General features: G+C 40.2%; 1 protein-coding gene and 1 pseudogene across 1 annotated transcript in view; both read right to left on the reverse strand.

Moving 5' to 3' along the window:
• Mtus2 (microtubule associated scaffold protein 2) overlaps positions 1-26,428 on the reverse strand; it is a 540,827-nt gene that overhangs the window by 408,510 nt on the left and 105,889 nt on the right. The window lies entirely within an intron of this gene.
• LOC125348383 lies at positions 21,724-22,087 on the reverse strand (annotated as a pseudogene).

Consider the following 26,428-nt stretch of genomic DNA (forward strand, 5'->3'; position numbering starts at 1 on the left):
CCACTCATCAAGTGGGCTAAAGACTTACAAAGAGACTTCTCTGATGAGGAAATGAGCATGGCCAGGGGACATATGAAAAAATGCTCTACATCACTGGCCATAAAAGAAATGCAAATCAAAACAACATTGAGATTCCATCTCACCCCAGTAAGAATGTCATATATCAAGAAAACTAACAATAACAATTGTTGGAGGGGATGTGGCCAAAAGGGAACCCTACTTCATTGTTGGTGGGAATGTAAACTGGTTCAGCCACTCTGGCAAGCAGTATGGAGATTCCTCAGAAGGCTAAATATAGAACTCCCCTATGACCCAGCAGCCCCACTTTGGGTATCTATCCAAAAGACCACAAACAAAATCACAGTAATGCCACCAGCACAACAATGTTCATCGCAGCACAATTTGTCATAGCAAAAATCTGGAACCAACCCAGATGCCCCTCAGTAGACGAATGGATCAGGAAAATGTGGTACATATACACAATGGAATTTTATGCCTCTATTAGAAAGAATGACATTGTCCCATTTGTAAGGAAATGGAAGGACTTGGAAAAAATTATACTAAGTGAAGTGAGCCAGACCCAAAGAAACATGGACTCTATGGTCTTCCTTATTGGGAATAATTAATACAGGTTTAGGTAAGTCATAGCAGAGCATCACAAGGCCCAATAGCTATACCCTTATGAACACCTAAGACGATGCTAAGTGAAATGAACTCCATGTTATGGAGACAATTGTTTTATCACAGTTGTAACTACTTTCAACGTCCCATGTGTATCTATAGCTTCTACTATTGATGATGTTCTTGTATCACCTTCCTGTGGTTGTACCTACACTATCTCTGTAATCTTATCTGAGTATATTGGAAACCGTGTATACTGGTATTGGACCTAGGAAATTGAAAGAGAATACCAAAATTGAGAGACACAGGGTAAAAAAAGACAAACAACTACAAAAGCAATACTTGCAAAACTGTTTGGTGTAAGTGAACTGAACACCTCAGGTGGGGAAAGGGTAAGGGGGAGGGGGGAGGGGGGTATGAGGGACAAGGTAACAAACAGTACAAGAAATGTATCCAATGTCTAATGTATGAAGCTGTAACCTCTCTGTACATCAGTTTGATAATAAAAATTTGAAAAAAAAAAAAAAAAAGAACGCCCTGGCACTTCAGGCTAACCTACCTGCCAGGCGGCTAGCCTGATAAGAGAATTCAGGGAGAGCGGGATTGGCATTCAAGAGAAAGCCCTGGTAAAGGAAATATTTTTAATTTATTTACTAATTTTATTACAATAAAGACTTTCATCCTTACTTGAGAACAGACAGAGCAAAATGCACCATTTATGAGTGATGTCCACATCATAACTGTTCTATTCTATACTAAGTTCATGCATGTCCATCACAAAACTGTTCTGCCTGTAATTGTGTCACATAGGAAGCAACTAAAGAAACTAATACAGAAGTAAACTGTTAAGAACTAAAACATGATCACATTTGAAACTACATAAAACAGGTGGAGTTTACTATTCCTGGTTAATTTCCCGAAGTCAACTGAACCTATCAACAGGGAATTCTAGCAATTACAGAGTTCTCATTAAGATGATTTTCCTTTTCCTCTAGGAAGAGTGTCAGTGTATAGAGCAGATCCAGAAGTCTGTCTGTCAGCTCTTCATTCTTCCAGTTCTGAGGTTGAATCGTCCTCTCATTTCCTAGGAAAATACTCATCACTTGAGCTCCACGCCAGTCTTTTCTGCATTTGTTTGTTTTAATAGGATCTGGTGCTTCTTCCTTGGAGCTTGTCTTAGATCTTCATCCTCTTATCATTATCTCCAGAGTAACTGAGACTGCACTTGTGCACTGCCATATCCAGCCCTCAGTTCTTCATTCTTAGTCATTCTGTGCTTCTCACCATGACTCTTCTACCCTAACCCATACATTTTGCTTGTACTGGTTGGCCTTCCAAAAGACTCCATTCAAGCTTCTTAATCCCAATGTCTGTAACCTAACTGTAAACCTGGGGAGACCTGGGGAGACCTGATCCAATCCACCTCCCAATCTTATTCCTTGCAAGTCATCCAACCTTAAAATATGCCTCATGGTGATTTAGCCAAAGACTAGTGTTTTAGTACAAGGCAATCCATAATCTGAAGGATTGTGTAACTGATAAAAGCTTAGAAAATGTAAGCAATAAGAATGGAAATAAGGGGCTGGGAATGTGGCCTAGTGGTAGAGTGCTTGCCTAGCATACATGAAGCCCTGAGTTCCAGTCCTTTGCACCATATATACAGAAAAAGCTGGAAGTGGCGCTGTGGCTCAAGTGGTAGAGTGCTAGCCTTGAGCAAAAAGAAGCCAGGGACAGTGCTGAAGTCCTGAGTTCAAGCCCCAGAATGGCAAAAAAGACAAAAAGAATGTAAATAAATAAGCCACAATGAAGAAATTTTGCACCAGGACCCCCACAACAGCTGGCTGTCCCCACCTTGAGTCTGTCTAAGGTTTTTCTAGTTATCATGGTTTTCATAGCTTCTTGTCTCTGCTCTATGAGCTCCCAGACAAACTCAGTGCTTCCAGAGTGCATAGGACATCACAGCCCCACCAAAATGATAGAACATCTATCTGGAAGGTGGAGAGCAAGGGGCAAGAAAGCAAAGGAAAGTGAGTGCATATAGGCTAGGGGAAGTTGCTAGTTCTCTAAAAACAGCTCTGGTAGCTGTCATCAGTCCTCTAGGCAGAACATTTCTGTTGAATGTCTCTATGAAATTAAAGAACTATTTTCTCCTGTTACATTCTTCTTTTCATTACACTAAAATTCCTATGCTCAGAAAAAGTTTCAATGAAGGTTAGTTGAGTTGAAGTATTTTACAATAATTCTTTGGATGTCATTTGGGTGGAAAAGAAATATACAGAAATAATATTTACTAGTCATGACTACTTAAATCTGCTGTAAGAAAAACATGCCTGACATATGAGCTCAGCCAGCCCACAGCCCACCTGATAAACCTGCTTCCTCACATGCATCTGGGAACCTGGAGGTTCCTACCATCCATGTCTCCCTTCCTATTCTCACATCCAGTTCCAAGCTAGAGCTTCCTAAGAACAAGCCATCCATGCACAAATTCAAAAGGGAGCCTGTGGTGAGGTAGCACATCTTGGCAGGAGAGCTCAGTAGAGCAAAACGAATCATTTCATTTCCTTGAAGTAAGAGAAGAACAGGGCTGGGGATATGGCCTAGTGGCAAGAGTGCCTGCCTCATATACATGAGGCCCTGGGTTCGATTCCCTAGCACCACATATACAGAAAATGGCCAGAAGTGGCGCTGTGGCTAAAGTGGCAGGGTGCTAGCCTTGAGCAAAAAGAAGCCAGGGACAGTGCTCAGGCCCAGAGTCCAAGACCCAGGACTGGCAAAAAAAAAAAAAAGAGAGAGAGAGAGAAGAACAAAGAGCTGGGTTCCTACTATCCCCTTTGAAGGCACACTCCCAATGACTGGAAGACCTCACACCAGGCTCCATTTCTTAAACGTTCCTCTACCTTCAAAGAGCCCCACAGGCTGCTTACCATACCCCCAACACCTGAGCCTTTAGCGTTCATGAAAGGTACAAACTATAGTTTGTAACAATTGAGAAGAGACTGAGGTTGGTTGGTCAAGCTGCCACCAGGGTCATCTAAAGAGTTGTATTCATAGTGCTAAATGCAAGTGGTTGGAAACTCCCCAAGAGAAGAATCCAGAAGACAATCAGGACTTCTACTCAGGACTCCAGATTGGAGTTCTGTAAGAGCCAGCCTACACCTCTGTGGCTCAGACGAGGAGAAGCAAGTGGATGGCAGGAGTAGTCAGAGGCTGCCTGGGTGGAAGGTGAGGTCCTTGACTGGGCTTGATGGTCAGGAGAAAGGAGAGAATGAGAGACAGACAGCTCGGGAGTCTTTTCTTAGGGCAAAGACACTCAGACCAAGTGGAAGGTTCTGATCATGAGGGTTGGGAAGGATTGTAGGTCAAAGTCAAGTCCACTCTATGTGCACATTTTTAATACCATGCTGCCACCCTTCCAATAGGGCTGCCTACTGGATTAAGTGTAACAAGTTCATTGTTCTAGAATTTCCTCAGCACTGCAATTTCCTGGGCTGGATCAAATGCCTATATGGAACTTCATTTTCTCCTTTTATGACTGAAGGATTATCACTTAGGCCTCACATTTTTCCCTGGGGAGGCAAAGGCCCCAGATGCAGCAATGTTTCTTATGTGATTTTCCAAGTGCTATGCATATTTCCTTTGTATACATAGCTTTGCCATTTATTATTCATTTGGCTGACTATCTAATCTATTAATGTGCTGAGCTTCCTTTATAAATCATGAATTAGCTATGTGGCAGTTTTGGTGAGCAGTAAAACTGTCAGTGTGTGATGTGTGGAAGTGTCTTGGGCAGCAGAAATTTCCCTGTGCTATCAGTCCTAAGGAAACAGCACAGAACTGTCCAAATTTCTAACTTTAAGCTGGTCAGTTCTAGTGGAGTCTAGGAGCTCTAGGCTTTCATCATTCATTTATGCATTCCTTCAGTAAATATGTGTTATGAGCCTACTTTGTAACAAACACTGTGTAAACGAGTGCCAAAGAACAGAGATAAATACACAGCCTTCAGTATTTCACAGCTTCTTCAACACCCAACAGTTATTCACCCAAGAGCAAATAGGTGAAATGACAAATAAGGTCACAAGACACCAGCCTTTGTGTTCATGATTTGTTTTTAAAAAAATGTCAGCCATTTCACAGTGCAAAAATAGTAAATGGAGTGCAAAAATAGTAAATCAGTGGTCCACAGGCCAAATTCAAATATGACTTGTTTGGCTCACATTGTGTCTTCAAGATTATGAGTCAGTATTTTAAAAATGAAATTAAGAGATTTCACAAAAACTAGACTAACATTTCAACAGTATTTCCACTTTTTCCATGGAAAGTGTATGCACATATCTACCAGCATTGGATTTACATCCCCATAAAACACAAATTCCCTAAGTGCAGTCTTGTTACTGCCGTTGACTGGTGTTTATCTTCTCCAGGTCCTACGCTGACCATCTCTGCTAGTGTTCTGCATCCCCAGTAGAGAATGAGAAACAAAGAGGGTAGTAAGAGTCAAGAAAACTAGAAGTGAATAATTTCTCTACATACTAATATGTAAATATACACTACCACAACCCATCCATTTGTGTACTCCTGTAGCCTGCCAAGGGCATTTTTAACCCTTGCCCTAAGTGCAATCTATCACATAATAGAAGAGAAATACTCATTCTGACCCCTTTCTGAGCTTAATGTCCTTAATGACACATACCAAAATATGAATTCTTCCTCAGTTTTCTCCTTCTCTGTCGAAGTGTGAAGATCCTAGCTCCTGCTTTTCACTTGCTTTGGGTATTTTTCTTTATGAGCATTCAATACCATGCTAAAATAAAAATGTAAACGTTTGTCTGCATTCAATTCCACCATTCAGAACTGACTTGTCCTCAGCCTCAGTAGTAATCAGGAAAAGTAAACTAAAATTGCAATTGGAAACCCTTGTCACAAAAATCCAAGGCTAGACTATGCTGACCTAGGGAGGTCCTCACCAATAAATCAGATGCAGGCACTTTCAAGAGCAATCTGGCAACTGCTGTAGGTTTGAAGATACAGGTGTCCCATAATCCCCAGTGGGACTTGCAATACATGCCCCAGAGAGGTAGCTGTTCACCTCTTCCCCATGACTCTCAGAAGTACATTTTACATTACAACCCAATATACTTACATGCATGCATGCCTAATGGAAGGAAATATTTAACAAATACCTTTACAATATGGAATTTTGGTACCATCTATATAATATATGTTATAAATGTTTTACATCATTGCAATCTATTAGGTTGATTTCCTACCTCACCAATGAGTGTCTTATATGGCCAGGGTGTTATCTACCAGAAATTTTGTCTCATTACTTTTTCTGAGACTAAAATATTAAAAATTATTGCAATTTCCATCAACTCACAGGCAGGAAAAGTAAAACTTCATATTCACATCATGTTCGTTTTATAGAGCAGATGAAGAGAAATGGCCTAATTAAATTAAATTCTCTAAACAAAACACAACCATTTGAATCTCAAAACATAATGTTAGAAGTACACTTTAAACATACAAAATGCAACTACCATATATATTTCTTTGGATAGATATACACAGAGTAAAAGGATAGAATCACTAACAAACACACATCAGAATATTGCTTTTCTTGGGGACCGAACATAGGAAAAGGATTAAATGGGGGTTTGATGTGATAGATCCAGCCAGTGTTTTATTTCTTTTCTGGTTAACTGGACATAAGAGCCTCATAGACTTTCCTTCTTGGCCTGGCTTTGAACTTCAATCTTCAGATCTCAACTTCCTGAGTACCTCAGATTACAGGTATGAGTCACCAGCACCATTTCTATCTGTATTTAAGTATGTGTATACAAAGTGAATTATTTTCTGTATTTTAACAAGACATGAAATAAAAATTTTAAAGGATTACCATTTCAAGATATACCTGCTCCCCATTAGACAAGAATTGAGCCTTGGAGACCTTGAAAATCTTTAATACCCTCCAGTCTCAGAAATCAGGGCACCACAGGGAGGCGTTAATGGTAGCATTAACCTAAGTGCTTGTGTTTTCAGAATTACTACCGCTGGCCCTTTAAGAAGCTAAGATTGATTGCATGGGGCATCTGAACATTGAAATGTCCTGTTCCCAAAGGCACACTGCTTATTCTGAAACTCAGGTGGTTGAAACACTGCCTGGCGCTGACCACACATGATTTTAGCTGACTCCTTGCACCACCACTAGCTAAAATAATGAAAAAGGACTTTGCAGAGGCCAATTACTTTGTGGATTAATAATGCTGACCATTTTCTGTGGTCAAGTATCCTGGGAAAATAGGAGGATCACTTGTCAGGAAAGCCATTCATTGCACCACCTGGGACTACTATGATCCTGAGGGCTGGCACCATGCCCCAGCCTGAATGTGGGCCCCTCTTCCACCATCCTATCCTCACCCTGCTGGAGCAGCTTTCTGCAGATCTAAGCTACTGAACAGTATTCAAAATCAGTTAGACCTAAGCAAATATTTCTTTGTCCTCAATCTTTACTCTGTGTGCCTAGTTTAGCCTCCCCAAGCTCCATCCCCTCTGTATTTTAAGAAATTTGAAAGTTCTCATTAATACAAGTACCATAAATCCTATGTTGAATTTCACCCTTGACTATTCATACTTTGGAATTCATGTTATCGTGACTTGTCAGAATGCATAGCTGTTTGCATGAAACACATAAATTCCACTGCAATACTTTCTACCTTTTTACAAAGGAGACTTTGAGATCATTGGAAGGACAAACTGAATAGGACAAGAACAGCTGAGTCTGCATCCCATTTTGGCCACAAGGAAGCTCTCTGACTTTGTACATGTGTTTTTAGTGTTTGAAACTCAGCTTCTCTGTCTGCACTTGCTCATATATTTGCATAAGAGACAAACAGGCTTATGTAGGTGGGGAATTCTATGTAAAATAAACAGCACTGTGAAAACAGAGGGTGGTGCTCTTATTAGTGGTAAGAGCAATGAATGCTTGTACTCTATTATATAAAGTAAATCAACAATTGAGATTGCTATTTCCGTATTTGTGCATTATAGGCCATTCAATTTTTCTCCAGCTCTTATTGCTAAAGTCTTAATTGGTTTAATATCTCTCTCAACTATTCATTTGAGTTCTTTATTGCAATTACTTTTCAGCTTAAGGGAACAGGTACTCATTTTCTTTCTCAAAATGGAACTTGAGTCAGTACATTCTAATTTTTTTTGTGCCAGTACTGAGGCTTGAACACATGGCCTCACACCCTCACTTGTCTTTTTCACTCAAGACTGATGCTCTGCCATTTGAGCTATACCTCTACTTCCATTTTTGCTTGTTAATTGGAGATAAGAGTCTCTCAGATTTGTCCCTTTGAACCATGATCCTCAGATCTCAGCCTTGTGAGCAGCTAAAGATGTGGACTATTGTTTGTACTGTTCAAAACACACATTAGATCCAGAAATATAAAGTATTTTCAAAAGATTGCATTAGTGAAACTTTCTCATACCATAGTGAAAAAAATCACAAATCCAACACCCATCTCTACTTCCTGGCACTGGGATTAAGTGTTTCTCCCTGATACACAGTGTATAAATACACCCCTAAACAATGCCTGGGTTACCACTCAGGTGATTCAACAAACTAAGCATCAAATTCTGCTGCTGCCTCTATTTACACCAAATGCTCTCTCAAATCACAAATGCACAGGATAATGGCCACATGAGTGCCTCTGTTACTTTGCATTCTGGTCCTCCCCACCCCACATGGACATAGCAGTCCTGTAATTCTAAGCCTGTCCTCTGGCTACTGACACCATGAAGACCCTGGGGAAACACATGTGCACAGCCCTTTCCTCGAGGCCCTAATGGATGTAACCAGAACACCGTATGGGCTTGTGAATTGTGCTGCTGCTTCCAACATGGAGATGGAGATTGTGTCACAGGGTCCAGAGCACTTCGGAGGCTTAGAGAAGAGCAAAAGTTTTCTAATTCTTCCTCTCAGGCTCAAATATACTAAGGGACTTGTGTTATCTGACACTGGAACAAAATATCTGAGATGTTAAAAATAGGAATAGTTTATTTGAGCTGAAAATTATGGAATTTTCAGTTCATGGTCCCTTGGGCTCACTGCTTTGGGGCCTGTGATGAGGCAGTGCACTAGTAGAAGCCTGTGGAACATAACAGAGGAAGCAAACACAGACCAAGAAGCAAAGAAAGAAATCTGAAGGAACCAAGGTTCCAACATCCTATTCCAGGGCAATGCCTGCCAATAACCTAACTCCCTCCCACTAGGCACCACCTCCTAAAAGCTCCACCACTTCACAAAGAGTGCCACCAGTTGGGTACAGCCCTATGGCCTTCAATACATAGAACTTTCATAAAAGGTTTTGTTCCCCCAGGAGATCAGGTCTCCTCCTCCCCCTCTTCTTTTTTCATTTCTTCATGTTCTAAATTCATGGTTGCAGAGCAGAGGGAACAAGGTATGGTTATAAAGGGTCAAGTTGTGAATCATGACACATCTGCTGTCTCCACATGACATGGATGATACCTGTGCAGCAAGTGTAGCAATGTACCAGTACAATGTAGTCCCCCACACAGGCACCAGGACAGAGTGACAACCTGTTTGATGGATAGCTGACCCTGTTCTAGAAATATTCACCTTAGTCCAGTAGTCACTAGTCCTGATGGTGGCTAAAGAGTGTTCTACAATGTTTAACAATACGTATTTTTATCTTGGTTGTATATAAAATTATCAAGACCCAGCAAGCATGAAACTAAATACTCTCTTGCAGTGATAATTAGACAGTAACTACTAAAAAAATCATTTCAAAAACTTTAGTGAGATTCAAATTTTCAAAATATTCAAATTGCTACTTCATTAAAAATGATTTCAAAAATTGAAAATGATTCAAATGACTCAAAATGATTCAAAAATTTAATATTATGAATTGTAATCTCCAGTCCTCCCTTTATTTTTGCATAAGTGGCACATTTCAGAAGAAAAATACTTTCTAAAAATTTTAACTTTTACATTTACTTTTATTTCTATTTTTTTTTTTTTTTTTTTTTTTTGGCCAGTCCTGGGGCTTGGACTCAGGGCCTGAGCACTGTCCCTGGCTTCTTTTTGCTCAAGGTTAGCACTCTGCCACTTGAGCCACAGCGCCACTTCTGGCCATTTTTTTTTTGTGTATGTGGTGCTGGGGAATTGAACCCAGGGCCTCACGTATACGAGGCAAGCACTCTTGCCACTATGCCATATCCCCAGCCCTTATTTCTATTTCTAATGAAAATATACATTGGATATATTTTTAATCCCTTAGATGACTGGAAATAAGTATAAATGAATATCATTTGAGAAATGAAAATTACAAAAGTAGAATTTAAAAGAAAGGTTAAAAGGTTAAAAAAATCTTGAAAGCAACCCACTTAAATTTCAGTTTTTTTAACTGAATGTAAGCAGGTTTCTAGAGATTATGCACTTCATAAAGTCTATGAATGGACATGATGACTTACTTATGTAATGAAGATTCTGCTACTGACTAAGGTACTGAAAATGCTAAAGAAAGGTATCTTCAACTAATCCAAGACCTGAACTAATAAGATAAAATCCCAGAAATTTTATAATTTTCATTAAATCAAAACCTATTAACATCATTGAGCCACTTAGTGAATGCAATGATGATGTAAAATAACAAATTCTTTTCAATTGACCTTCTCAAAATAGTCACTCATATAAAATTGCTAACTAGCAGGACTCAAGTGGCTCACACTTATAATCCTAGCTACTCAGAGGGCTGAGATCTATGGATCCCCATTCAAAGCCAGCCCAAGCAGAAAGGTCCTTGAGACTCTTATATCTAATTAACCAGCAAAAATCTGGAAGTGATGGGGTGGCTCAAGTGGTAGAGTACCAGTCTTGAGCAAATAAAAGCTAAGTAAAAGCACAAGGTCTTGAGTTCAACCCTGAATACAAGCATAAACACACACAAAATCCCACCTATACATTTCCAAAATTTTCTATTTCAACAACACAGTTGTCAGAGTAGAGAGTATAACAATCTTTATTTAAAAGTCTGTTACTCAATTTTTAAACTGTTAAATGTACAATTATAGGGTATGAAGACCTCTCTTTTAACATTACCCCACCTTCATAGTATAAAATGTATTTTGGTTCATCCATGTAATGGAAATTACACTTGAAATTAATTCTGAAATTTTTTGGGAAAAAATAGTGCTTGAGATACATTACCTGGGAAAACAAAGTACTACCATAAATACATTACATATAACCATAATGCAAAAAACAAACTAAAAAGACTTTCAGGCTTTACACTCTAATATTTAGCAGGAATATTTATACATGGTGCCATCGTGGATAATTTTTATTTATTGCATGTTTTAATTGCATATAGTAAGTCATATTTAAATAATAAAAAGTAATGAATATTATTAAAATAAAAATAATAAGATGTAATATCTTTCTTATCCATAGTATTTTAATGTCTATACATGTTTTGGTGTTTTTTTGTGGGGAGTGTTTGTTTATGGTTTTTTGTGGGGTTTTTGTTTATATTGCAGTACTAAAAGTGGGAACTAGGGGCCTTGTACTTGCTAGGCAGGCATGCTGCCACTTGAGTCACACTTCTAGATCTTTTTGCTTTTGCTATATTTTAAATAGGGTATTACACAGTAGGCTAAGGCTTGCCTAGACCATGTAGTGGGATGACAGAAATACGGTACCTCCCAGCTTTTTATTGTTGAGATGGAAGCTGACAATCTCCCTCCTATCCCCATCCCTTCCCAACCCCACGCTGGCCATGAACTTCAATCTCAGCCTCCCAAGTAGCTAGGATTATAGGAATGTACCACTGTGCTCAGCTCATCCATTTCTGTACGATATTTATAACACATAAGAACCACAGCCCTATTTTCCCTGTGAAATATGCTATCTATATCCACAATCCACTTATCTTTGGGGAGACACTCCAAGGGACTTCATTGAGACCTGAAACTCAGGATAGTACTAAGCCCTATGCATACTATGTTTTTCCTATACTTGCATATCTATGATAAACTTCAGTTGTATATTAGACACAATAAAACAATAACAAGAATAGTAATGGAATAATTATAACAATATACCATAACTAAAATTATGTGAACAGGCAGCCTTCTCCCCCTCCTGGTCCTCCCTCCTTCTCTTCCCCTCTTTCTCTCTCTCTCTCTCTCTCTCTCTCTCTCTCTCTCTCTCTCTCTCTCTCTCTCTCTCACACACACACACACACACACACTCTTTCTCCCTCTCTCTCTCAAAGCTTCATATGCTACTCTACTGTACTTCTGGACCATGGTAAATAGTAGAAGATTGAGATCTTGGCAAACTAGCCTGCAGATAAGAAGGTATGACCATATAGAGAGTTCTGGAACACATATTTCCCGGTGAAGCTATACATTTTGCACAGGTCGTGTTGGTGGGTGGCTGGGGCAGGTGTGTGTGAAGTGGGCAGCTGGAGAAGGGAGCATGGAAATGATCACAAGGCTCTAACCCAAGATCCTGCCTCCACTCTCACAGGTTCCTAATATAGGACAGCCAAGTAGGATGGTGTGCTTACTGTTCACTAGGTCAAACAATGAACCGGATCAAATAATGGAGGCCTTGTCTTAGTTTCCCTGTGTATGGAACAGACACCTGCAACCACTCATGCTTACCACAGGAGGCTCAAATGAAAATTGTGTTTTCTGAAAGAACGGTGGAAATTAGGAAGTAATGTACGATGGCTAGAAAAGCTAAAATGAAAATTAAATAGTAAATTACATACACCCACACAAACCTCATTAGACAACGTGGGTTAAAATAAGAGATGCTTCCATTTCTAAAATGGAAAGTGTCACACATGTCCATGAGGTTGAGTGCTGTACCATGCTGTTACCCTGCCAAAGGGAGCATCCACACACAAAGCACATTGCTAAATGGGAGCCCCATCAAAATGGAGAGAGAAAACATATGGAACTATCAGATAAGTATGCCCACATGACACTGTGCCAAAAGAAGGTAGGGTTGAGCTTGAGAATGGAATAGTTCTCTGTATAATCTCACAATCAAGCACAGCCAGCCATGGGTACAAGGTACAGATTCTTGGGCATTTGGGGTTCTAATCCAAGTCCAAGGTGTAAAAAAATACAGGTAAGATCCTTGAGCATTTAGAGAGACAGAAACATTGGTCAGAGCTATATGACACTGCCAAAGCAATGCATGAAAAGTCCCAACAGGTGTGTTTATCCTGGTGTTGACTACAGCTCCACAGCCACACCTGTGATTGTTGTCCTCTGTGACACATACCACCTACAGAATGCCAGGCACTGATGTGTAAGGTGGTTGTCACCATCACCAAGGTAAGACATCCCACAGGGATGGATAAGCCAGGGGGATTAGGCCTGGACTGCTGGGACCATATGCCTGTGCCTGGGGAGAGCCCCAAGAGAATATAATTATGCACTCCATTGAAGAGGGAGAAGACAGAGAGGTACGATGTGGTGGCAGCACTATCTAGGTATTTTTCAGTTATGAAGAAGGAAGGAAATAGTCTCTGCAACTTCTGGAAGCCATCCTGTAACCATGAGGAAACAGCACACTACACATTTGAGTTAGTGCCTTTTGGTTTGTTTGGTTTTATTTTATTCTAGCCTTAGGGCTTGAACTCAAGGCCTGGGTACTAACACTGAAACTTTTATTTTGCTCAAGGTTAGCACTCTACGATGTCAGCCACAGCTCCACTTTCAAGTTTTGCTGGTTAATTGGAGATAAGAGTATCATAGACTTTCATGCCTAGGCTGGCTTTGAACTGCAGTCCTCAGATCTCAGCCTACTTGGTAAAGAGGATTATAGGAGTAAGCCACTAGCAGCCAGCTTGGGTCTTACCAACATATAAGGCCAGGAGTCCAAGTTCCCTATGTGACCTCCACTAGAGCCAATGAATTGATGTGGGGTCTCATTACTGGAGGTGGGGGAAGTCCTCAATCTCTACTTGAGACTTTCTCACTCTCCCACTCTACATCAAGGGTGGAAAGGGGAGGGACTTCCGTCACTGACAGGTTAAAGTAGAAGACAGGCTTCATACTCTAATGCCACCCTTAGGGCAGCTGAAATGCTTTATTACACTGTCACCAAGGCAAAAGTCTCAGCTCTCTCTTTGTTGGCATGGGTGAGAGTGAAATCGCAATTTTTTCCCCTATGATGTTTATCTGGAGTGAAGTGATACTTTAGTCACTCCAGTAACTCTAACTCCACCGTTTTTATAACAAACATGAGCTTATAAAGAAAAGGTTTATTGTGGCTCACAGTTCGAGGTTCCAACCTCTGATCAGTTGATGCTGTTGCTCTGGGCAAGATGGCACACCATGACAGGAGCACAGACAGAGCAAAACCACTCACCTTATGGCCAGAAAGCAGAATAAGAAAGAGGAAGAGTCTCAGGTCCCACAATTCCTTTCCTCGGCACACCCTCAATAACCCAAACACCTCCCACTGGCCACACCTCTAAATAGTGCCTCCCCCTTGGATCAGACTTCCAACACATGGGCAAGTGGTCATCATCAAAGTTTCCCATCTTGCTAAACAGCACCTTTCCCAACCTTCTTCGGGACTTTGGAGAGTGTCCATCTTTGCCTACTGGCTATCCTGGGTTGCTCTTTTCTTCTGTCCCAAGTATTACATATAAGTGATAAAAAAAAAAATCCAAGAACCTCACCATTGCATTGTTCCTCAAGTCCAGAGGTCCCCAGGTGGCCTGACTTCTTTCCTTTGAGGTCTTTGTGTATTTTGCATAATTATGGTACAGAAGTTTTCGTTTTCTCTAAGATTAGAGTATGCTCACTCAGCTAAGAAGTCCACACTTGCTAGGCAAGTGCTCTCCCACGTGAGTCACAACTCCAGCCTTGCTTTCTTCAGTTACTTTCTTTTGTAGAGAGTCCTGCTAACTTTGATCTGAATAGCTTTGGACTACAAATCTTCATATTTATGCCATCTAAGCTGCTAGGATTACAGATGTACACCACCATACCTGGCCTCCAGAAGCTCACCCTGTCCTTATAAACACAATTTTTTAACACAAAAGTTTTAAAAGAAATACTTTTTTAACTATTAAACAAATAGCTCTAAAGTGAAGAGTACTTTGCCTTATCTTTCTGAAATTCTGGCCCATACAATTAATTTCACTGTTTTGACAGACTCAACAACACAAACACGCAGGGCTATATTTGTTTATTCCATGAGTTATGGTTCACATTTGCATGTGACAACCACACTTTGATATGCCATCATATTAAATGGAATTTGTTGACTCAGTTTTGAAAGTTCCCTCTAATTGCTAGTTCCATCTTCTATTTCTCACTTTTGTCAATGTGGTTCCCTCCAGAGAATCTCTACACTTCTTAATCTGCTACTTCAACAGTATGCATACTATCAAAGCAGGCAGTCAAATATTTGGGAGATATTTTTAAAGAATAGTAAACAGACTAAGAATAACAGACTCTCCACTTCCTACACAAACTTTGCAACATCATATCCAATATTCCAAACTTAGTCAATATTTGGGATGCTCAAATATCCTTTGATCTAATGGTAGCTTTTTCATCTTCCAGTTAGTCCAAGTTACACAGAAATGACTTTAAAAATTCCCAAGTGCCACAGTATTTTTAGACTTATCTTCCCTTAATCTGGATAGATCAAACACACAGCAGGCTCATGAGAAAGAAGGTGGCCCTGTGCCAACTGCATACTGCTGGGAAAATATCATCCTCCTGGTGGCTCAATGGACCCCACTACCTAGGGGGGTGCCCAAGATCACAGGGAAGCTGGAATCCAGGGATTTCAAACCACTGTGCTAATTAAGCAGGAAGAGCAGGCTAAAGTGGATGCCTAGTAAGCCCTTTGAAATGTTTTTCTTCCTGTCTTATCATCAGAGAATGATCATTCAGCATACTGGGTCAGAGCACCTGTTAGTTTCAGGAAATAGGCTATCCTCAGAAGCCATGCCTCTAGGCCTGCTTTCACGAGAGGTCCAGGCTCAAGGTCCATCACAGAGTTACTTCATGTTTATCACCTTCCAAATACTACCTTCCTACCATCCATGGCACTGGGAATTCATTCCTGACATTAGACTGTAGGGCTCATGTCCAGCTCTGCTTCTGGGAGAGATGAGGACCACGATAAAAGAATGGATGGGGTTGGGAGGATGGGAGAGAATAATTTAAAGAGGTGATATGGATCAAGGCGCATTGCACTTATAAACTGACATGTTGAATGATAACCCTTTTGGACAAGTACTTAAGGATGATTAAAATATAATCTTAAAAAAGAACAATGAAAGGGGTGACATTGATCAAGATGCACTGTATGCATAAAGTAGCATATTGAATTAAAATCCTTGTGTACAACTACTTAAAGATAATAATAATAATAATAATAATAATAATAATAATAAAGAATAATTAAGCACGGGAGTTTTAAGTCAGAGAACTCAAAATTCACCTCTGTGGCCTGAAAGTTACAGAATATATTTCTCATTTATTAGAACAAAGTAAGGTCCTCTACTTCACTGAGTTATGATCAGCTTTGGAGAAGAAAAGAACATGCAAAAGAAACATGAGTGTTCAATTACAGTAATTATTATTGGTAATTGTAATAAGGGAAATACCACCTCTGCAGATTAAAATCAAGTCATGAGCATCTATGGGCCAAAGTGCTGAGCTGACTACCATTCTGCTTAGAATCCACTCCGCATCTCCACACCTAGTTACTTGTGCAGAGGCTCATCCTTCTACATACATAGAAAGGCATATGCAAAGCCTGGGCCTTGCAACCATCACTCTCATAGAATCCATGCTCTGCTCTGTTCCCACAACATAGTCTTCTCCTCAGTTCATCTATCCAGTCACTCCAAGACTTCTTCCCACAGCCATCTCCCATCTTCCAAGTAAGAAATTTTGTTTATAGTTCTTTGCTGGACAACTAAAGACAAGGGTTTCTTGGATTTATCTTCTCTGGCTGGCTTTGAAACAAGATCCATAGATCTTAGCCTGCTGAGTAACTAGGATTATAGGCATGAGCCCCCAGAGACTGGCAAGGGAAGATTTGTATGGGAAAGCAAACAAGTTATGATGGGATTTCTATCCAAAGGTAGAAAAGCCGCCTACAGAGCAGGTGAGGTAGAGAGGCAGTGAGAGGGGCATGGATTGTGATGGCTACACTGGACTCATGTGAAATGACCCTCAACATACTGTGGGGACGGAGAACCTGGATGGAAACTACTACCTGGGAGGTGAGGACTGCCCAAGGCTGGTAATAACCATGGCAAAACAGACACAGCGGCTGAATGGGGAAAATTCATCAATGTCTAGAACAAAGCCAGATATCCAGGTTCCCAGGGCAACCAGAGCACACAAAAGCCTATCTGGGCTTCTCTCCCTCCTCAGGGCCCTGGGCTCCACCTCCATTTCTCTCCCAGGCCAGGTTAAGTGGATGCTTGAATTCTCAGTGGTAGGTGAAACTTGATGAAGGCAGAAAGGAATGACTGAGAAAACAAGATCTGATGGGCAAGAAGAGATGACTGACTTGGAAATAAAGTTTTCATTCTAGCAATGGGAATCAATTCATTCATGCCCATCAATTTGCCACATATAGACACCTAGAAAGGTATTATATATATATGGGTCACATGGAGTACCTCAGTTATAACCAGGATTTTTATGGCAGCCTCATTAAGGTATTTATAGTGAGCAATTAAAGAGGATCTAAGTGGGCCACTACAGTCCTATCTGGCAAGCCTTGGCTGGAACGCCATACAGCAAACTAAGATTTTTTTTAAGTTTTTATTATAAAACTGATGTACAGAGAGGTTACAGTTTCATACGTTAGGCATTGGATACATTTCTTGTACTGTTTGTTACCTTGTCCCTCATACCTCCCTCCCCCTCCCCCTTTCCCCCCCTGCGGTGTTCAGTTCACTTACACCAAACAGTTTTGCAAGTAAACAATAAGATTTTTTTTAAAAAAAAAAAGCTTTTTCATAAGCCTCGTGCTACACAAATCCACTTTTAGTTTTAAAGCCAATTCAGTGATACACTGGGTGAATTAGCCATAATGTGAGCTGCATTATGGGAAATATCACTACTTGTTTGATGTGGGGCTGGCATGTAACAGGCCAGTGGCAGACACATGATGTAACAAAGTGAGCAGGAAATATCCCGTAGGGTAGAAAGGGCAGTCTCTGAATCCAGGAAGAACAGACACTAAATCAGTTCTGCCAATAACTCTAACATTAGAAATGTTAGCGTCTCGAAATTTCACTTACCTGTTTGTAAAACCCAGGGTCTGTCAGCTGATTTCCATGTCACTGCATATCAAGTTCTTTGTGATTGCCAACATCTGGCATTGCTCTGTTTTAGGTCCAATCCACAGAGCCCAGACCAAACCAGTTAAGGTTATAAAGAGATTTATGAATGAACTCTAGGAAACTTTAGGAAAAGGGGAATGAGATGGGAGAGAATGATAGAGAAGGGGTGTCTGATCAGGGTACATTGTATGCATGTATGGCACTATTACAACTGAATCTCTTGGACACCTAATGGATGCCAATTTTTTTAATGGTTGTACTCTACACCAGTCCTCCTAGAGGTAACCTTCCAGAGGCAAACTCAACTCCTTACATAAATCCTCAGCCAGAACACCTTCAACCACTTCCTCTTAACATGCTCATACCTCCCTCTAATCCAAGATACTTCATCAAACATTTGGACCTGTATACCAGCTTACAAGATTCTCATCTCAGAAGGAAACCTTCCTCCATTCCCTCCCACAGCTACTTGTTAAAATCCTACCCCTGCTCCATGGCTCCATGTCAGTAATATTCCCACCACAGACCTTCCCTACCCACCCAGCTCTCAGCACTCACGGCATCCCGACAAGTCTCACTGTGAGTACATGAACAAGTGAAGGGCTGAAGGAATCCACATTCCTCCTAATTCAGCCCTGCTGCGCTCAATTCAAACACGCTGCCAACACTGTACATGGAACTCGCAGAAGGCTGCAACTCTGTTGTTCCCCAAAGGCAAAGAAACTAACACTGTGTCATCTGCAGTGCCTTGAGATTAAGCAACACACTGGGAGATTCGCTCAGGCTTGTCAACACACATGGGGCAAATCCAGAAACCTGACTTGACTTCCAGTTACAGCCACCAAACTGTATGCAAGATGAGTCACTGAGAAGTGCTTGAATTCTGTGGAATTTACTGGCAACTGACATAAATAATTATCTCCGTTGTTAGTGAAATAAAGAGTGCCTAAAATTCCAACTTTCCCCCTAGAGACTTTAATAAGGTTAATATTACTTAAATATTGCACTCTTTTGCCAAAATTTTAAATAATACTTTATCATGGATTACAAGTTTACTTATAGCCAATGTGGTGACACCCCAGTAAACCCAACTACTTGTGAGGATCGTGGTTCAAGGACAACTGGAGGAAAGTTATTGCAATCCCTTCTCAAAGAACAAGATTGGTGCGGTGGGGCACATCTATAATCTTACCTATACCAAAGGCAAAAGTAGGATCACAGTCTGAGGCTAGTCTAGGAAAAATGTTAGTAAGATCCTATCTGAAAAGTAACCTGAGAAGCAAATATAAATGAACACATACATACGTGCAGAACTGGGAGTGTGGCTCAGTTGATAGAGCACTTGCTCATTATAAGGCCCCGAGATTAAGCCCCAATATTGACAAAATAAAAATGGTTTTCCTATATTAGAATATATTTCTAACATTTCCTCTGTGTTCCATTGATCTAGTATAGTGCAGGATAATATCCATGGGAGATGGTTCCAGAACCTCTCCCGAATCACAAGTGCTCACATGCTGCATGAGTAAAGGTGTAGTATTTACACAGAAGATACATATATCCTCCCTTTTACTTTAAACCATCTCCAGATGGTTTAAAATCCACAGCACAAGGTAGATGCTATGTAAGGAGTTGTTACACTGTATTGTTTATGGAATAAACAAAGACATAAGTCTACATATATTCAGAACAGATCTTTTTTTAAATATTTTCAAACCTTGATTGTTGGAACATGAATGCAGGACCCACATATACAGAGATCTACTATATTTCTCTATTGCATTTAGTTTATTGTCATAGTAACCTTTTTTGTATAATGTAGTGTTTAAACATCAAAGTGTCAAAGCTCTCATTAATATTTTTTTGACTGGAAAAAAAATGGTCCTGGAACCCTCAAGTCTCTATTGTGGATAAAATCACTGTTGACCCCTTTGTAGCCTCGCATAGTAATATTGAATGACATAAGTAAGACTAGATGTTGGAAATAAACCAGTAAAGCTGGGAGCCACTGGCTAACACCTGAAACCTAGTTACTCAGGAGACTGATACTTGAAGATCGTAGTTCAAAGCTAATATAAAAAGCCAAATCTGAGAGACTTTTATCTCCAAATAACCAGCAAAAAATCACAAGTAAAAGTGTGATTAAAATAATAGAATACTAGCTTTGAGCAAAAAAAAAAAGGTGAGAACCTGAGACCCTGAGTTCAAACTAATGAACTAACTAACTAACTGATGGGCTCTAAACAGAAATCTAGAGAGGGGACTATAGGTACAACATAGAGATATAAGGGGGTCTCATTTCACAATTACACAGAAACATATGTGTATATAAGTGTGAGTGTATATATATGTGTGTATATATATTTGGTGCTATGAAAGCGTAACACCTCTATAAAAGCAAAACCTATCACAAGCAAGGTATACAATTAATAGATTTGGGTAAATATTTGCTTTATAAAATCTTAAATAAAATGCCAATGTTGACAACTAGAGAGCCCTGTAAGGAGATGAACCCCATAAAAATTGTGGGGAAATCTAAAATAAGTAATTCTCAAAAATGCAAGGATCAAACGATAGAGTCTACAGAAGTCTGCTCAAAACCTATCTTTCCATCCAGACTAGCAAAATACAGAAAAAGGCATGAACACTTAATGCGAAGTGAGATGTCAAGAAAAAGACACACTCAAAAATTGCCAGTGGCAATTGTTATATTAAAAACAAAACACTTTAATAACAATCTGCCAAGATATATTGTTAAAGAGACGTGTTAGTGCAATTTCAAATACTGTAACACTTCCTTTGCAGTGAAAAACAACAGCACAAAAATGTGCAACCATTTCCACTAAACCACTATTTCCAGTGGCAAGAAGGAAAGAAAATGAGTATGCTTACTACTGAAGTAAAAGTGGAATAATGTGATGGTCCACATCATGGAATGTTATACATCTTTTTTTAAATTTTTTTCTATTTATTGTCAAACTGATGTACAGAGAGGTTATAGTTTCATATGTTAGGCCTTGGGTACATTTCTTTTTTTTTTTTTGACAAATTAGTTTATTAGGTTTAAGGCTGAACATGAAATTCTAACAACTCGAAGTAAACAGAATAAACCCTTTATTAAAACACCGTGTGATACCCTTTGGCCAGTGCTCCCTGGAGAAACATTTCCCTTCATTAATACCTTGCCTGAAATCCGTACCAACCTGAGTCAGGACCCTCAAAGGCAATCCCCACTCCAGTCTTGTAGACCCAAACTACAGTTGTTTTCCCTGTCCAAAAAGTTAAATTCTCACATCAAATACATATCTCATGGTTTCCCTCTCTCAACCAAAAATAAACATTAGGAACAAGTTAAGAACAGGGGTGCGCTCTGGGCCACCCCTTTTCAGTTCCAGTGCACTCTCTTTTTCTAATGGTTGGACTGGAGTGCGGGCAGCGTTCTGGTAACGGAAGCTCCCTTCATGCCTTCTGCACAATGGGAACCGACAGTGTCCTTTCGTTTGCACTTCTCAGCCATGTGCGACACACACAGAGGTAGGCAAGGGCATCTCTAATAAAGTAGCATAACTGTAGAGAACTTAGGAAGGAAACTAAACCAACAAAAAGCTAAATCGTGCCTCTGATGAGTCCCCAAGGCCCGTGGACTCCTGGTGTCCTGTGTGAAGAGCGAGTCTCCGAGGACCAGACCTCCAGCACTGCCAGGGCCGGGCTGGCCACACTTTCACTTGCCGATTCTCTAGACCACCCAGTCCTGCTGGCACAGAGGGCAGCGATTGTTCTGTTTCACCCACAGGGACATACAGCAGTTGTGGAAGGAGTGGTTGCACTCTCCCCAGACCACTACACAGTCCTCTTGTTTGTTTTCCGCTTGACGTCTGAGACAAGCATCCATCACCTGGACGTATCGCACTCCACGTCCCAGCTGCACACGGCCACGGCGTTCCACTTCTTGAGGGAGAACATCTTGTCAGCCCCGGCCTTGGAGCCCGCGCTCCCGGTGTGAGAGGACAAGGCACAGGGCTCCTCGCCGTCCTCCGCGTCGGCCATGGGGACGTCGCGGGCCCCGCCGCGAGCTCGTCAGGCCAGTATGGCGGCGGCTCCGAGGGCTTGGGTACATTTCTTGTACTGTTTGTTACCTCCTCCCTCATTCCCCCCTTCCCCTCCCCCTTTCCTTCTCCCCCCATGAGTTGTCCAGTTGGTTTACACCAAACGGTTTTGCAAGTATTGTTGTTTAAAGGATAGATTCAGGCTATGTATGTTGAACCTCCAAGAGGAGTTTGTGCAAGTAGAAAATTATGATACAGAAGTACGTTTGCCATGTCATTAAATAAAGCAGGCCATTCTCTCCAGCCCCTCATGTATGCATACATTCACACACAGTTATGTGAGCATTGAGGAAAGCTGAGGATACACACCAAGTGATGAATACAGGCTACTTAGGGCATTAAAGGAGAGAAAGAAGTAAAGTTGGCAAAAAGTTCAAAGAACACCCAACATAAACATAATCCCACATAAATGCATAATGATACTTGGGAGGAGGAGAATGGTGTTAGAGCTCTTTCTACCAACTTGCAAAGAGGTATAGGGCTACTGTCAAGTTGAGAAAAAAAATTGTAGAATAATGTGAAGAAAGATTCTATGTAGATAATAACAAAGTCTCAGCATATTATACAAGTAAGCATATTTATTTGGTGGAGAAGGGAGAGGGATTTGGAAAGATGGACTAAGCTGTTAGCACAGATGATCTTAGGAAGGCTGTTACATAGGAAAGAGAGATCAATAATCAATAATATATAAGCATGCATCAAGTTGTTCCACTTACATAAAGCAAATACAGATTGCTTCTATAACTAAAATATCAAATAAGAAAGTTTTCTTTTCTAGAAAAGAAAAAACCAAGCCCAATAGTGACACAGAACAGAAAAACTCTCCTGGGATTTTTTTCAAATGTTATCCTAACATTTAGTACTAGTGCTCTTCTACATGGGAGATGGATGCTACCAGCAGCCAGGCACTGGTAAGTTATACCTGTAATTCAAGCTACTCAGAAGGCTGAGATCTGAAGACAAAGGTACGAAGCCATACCAGGCAGGAAAGTCCATGAGGCTATTATCTCCAATTAATTACCAAAAACCAGGAAGTGGAGGTGTGGCTCAAGGGGCAGAACACCAGCCTTGAGCACAAAAGCTTAAGTGTAAGCCCCAGTACCATCACAAAAATAAGTACATAAATAAAAAGTTTAAGCATTTATACTCCTTACATTTGAGCATTCCGAATCCTACAATCTTAAATTCAAAATGCTGAACGAGTTGGGAACATTTTGAATCTGAGATTTTTACAGTTAGAGTTGTTCAACCAAGAAAGTCTACAAGAAATATTGCAAAATTCTCAGAACTCTAAAATCTGGTCCTAAGCATTTGGGGTAAGGATACTGAATTTGTACATAAACATGTGCTCTCTTTTGCCTTACAAAATATACATATTATTTTACAAAGTAAAAGGAATTAAAAACAAAACAAAATTCAGTGATGTTAAGGCTGGGAATGTGGCTTAGCGGTAGAATGCTTGCCTAGCATGCACGAAGCCCTAAGTTTGATTTTTCAGCCCCACATAAACAGAAAGGGCTGGAAGTGGCGCTGTGGGTCAAGAGGTAGAGTGCTAGCCTTGAGCAAAAAGAAGCCAGGGACAGTGCTCAGAACCTGAGTCCAAGCTCCAGGACTTGCAAAAAAAGAAAGAAAGGAAAGGAATGTCCAAATTTTAAACATTGGTAGACCTCCCAGGACTGCTTGTGTTCAAAAGATCCTAATGGACATAAAACAGTTGAATTAGCAGGGGCACTAACATGTGCCTAAAATCTGAACTAAGTGATACAATCACAAGCTAGGACAATGGACTCCTGTTACATTAGCTATACGGCAGTCATGCTTGTATCCCCTAAAATAGATGCAAGGGGTTCATCACTGTCATGAAAGGTAGGTGTTATTATCACCCTAAGTTCTTAAAAATATGTCAACAAGGTTATAAACCCATCTCTGGTAGTGACACAGCTTGGAATTGGTACACTATTCACTTAAAGGAGGTATAGAATGCAGTGATACAAGAATGAGGAAACATCTTCAAAGTCACCAAGACTGATTTCCTACCTGACAGTGGAATCCCACCCACAGATTCTGACAGGTAGGTGTCTGCCGTCTGCCTGAGCAGTTCTAATTGTAGGCACTGTCACTGTCTAATGAGACAGCTCATCCTATTTTTGAGCAACACTAAAGAGTCAAAAAGTTCTTCTTATATAGAACCCACAGTTACCTCTCTGTAACTTCTATCTTTGGGCCTGAGTCTTACCTTCTTAAAATAGAGAGGTTATTTATAATCATGTAGAGGATTTAGGGCCATTTGAAAACCTTCCTATCCACCATTTGAGAAAATGTATTAATTATTTGGTAGGAGGAATATTCAAGTCACCCAAGTGACTTGTGGACACTTGGGTGTGAGCACTGGCCAGAAGAGGTTCCAGAAAAATTATTATTACAAGATGAATTATTTTAATAGTAAAAAGAAAACTAATATCATCAACAATTTTTGACTGCATAAGTATGCCAGCTCTGAAAATCAACTGTCATCTTTGTACAGATAAAAGAAGGCCTCTGAATTTCTAAAGTAAAATTCCTTCAAGGTACACAATGATATACTAGTGGCATATAAAATGACATTCTAGGAAGGTACAGTACCACTTGAACTGCACTCCTAGTCTTTTTTGCTTCTGTTGATTTTGAGATGGGGTCTTATGTTTATTCTGGGTCAGTCTGGACCTTAATCTTTCTATTTATACTTTCCACATTGCTGGGATAACAGACATGCACCAGCATGCTCAGCTTTTATTTGTTGAGATGGGGATCTCAATTTTTGCCCAGGATATCCTTGAGCCAGAATCTTCCAGATCTCCACCTGAATATCTGGTATTATAGGCATGAGCCAGCTGGCATTAGATTCATTACATAATTAAGAGTTCACTATATTATTTTAAAAAGTCATTATCTAAATAAATAAACCACATATTGGATGTTACTTTTTCTATGCTTCATAAAAATACAATTGCAATATTACATTATTTTTTCAAGCTTATCCATCTATAAAATCAGCAATGGCCTATGCTCATAATTTTTCATTCAGATGTAGGCTGCATAATTTTCATTCAGGTCCAAGTTGGATATAAAATACTGAGCTCTAACCAGCACCAGAGTTCAGGAAGCACCCCATGCCTTCCAGAAGCATGCTGGCTTTCCAGTTCAAGTCCCTCATAGCCAAAGCATAAATTTCCAGTAAAATTTTAATTAGCACAGCCATGGCTCAGATTAAAATACTCAGATAAAGTAATATAAGATCTCATGAAAGTCAAAGTAGTGTGAGTGAACTCAGTGACAATAAAAAAACATTTAGTTAAATAAAAATATTTTCATTATTGTGTACTCAGACATGCATATAAGCAACATCAAAGGCAATTAGATATTCTCATGAGTTAAAAATTAACATGAAGAGTGCAAGTATATTTCTTTGCTTAGCATCCTAGAGTCTCCAATTAATTTTATTTCCTCAAATAGCTACTTGCAACCTAGTCACACAGATTTTGTTTTTCCACTGCCTTAAAAGAAGTCTGCACCTTTGGCTATATCAACAGATAAGGAAAACTATATTAGCCATCTTTACCCAAGTTTACTAGGCATGGTGACTTGATATATGACTTTACTGGCTTTACAAAGAAGGTAGGCCTGATGGGTTAGAACCTGCTTCTCAACAGGCTTTCCAAGTGATTACCAATACAATCAAGCCAATTCCACTGTTTTGGGCCAGTGGGTCTTAGAGACTCAGGCCCAGCAGCATCAGTAGAATCTGGGAACTGGCTAGTGCTACACCTTCCTGAGCACTAATCTACTGAACTAAAAATTCTGGTGCAAGGCCCCACAATTTGTTGACTATGATTGTACCAAGGTTCTTCCAAACCACTTCCCATGACAGAAAACTAACAAGCTTTGTCTACAAAGTGCCAACGTAGGCTTTAGGATTTCTATGGTCTCTGTTTTAACTCCTCCATTTTGCCATTGTAGCATGAAAGAAAACAGAGAGCCTATATGCAGACAAAAGAGCTTGGATCTACAGATGAATACTGAAATTTGAGTTGTGTATCATTTTCCTAAATCAAAACATTTTAACTTTTATTGTTTGTGACGATCAAAGAAAGGTTAAACCAACAGGTGCCAGTGGTTTATGCCCATAATCCTAGCTACTTAGGAAGCTGATATCTGAGGATCGCCCTCATAAGCCAGCCTGGGCAGAAAAGTCTGGGCAGACTCTCATCTCCAATACACCACTCAGAAAAAGAAGTGGTGCTGTGGCTCAACTGGTGGAGTGCCATCCTTGAGCACAAAGAG

Source organism: Perognathus longimembris, chromosome 3, assembly GCF_023159225.1.
Source record: "Perognathus longimembris pacificus isolate PPM17 chromosome 3, ASM2315922v1, whole genome shotgun sequence".
NCBI lineage: Eukaryota > Metazoa > Chordata > Mammalia > Rodentia > Heteromyidae > Perognathus > Perognathus longimembris.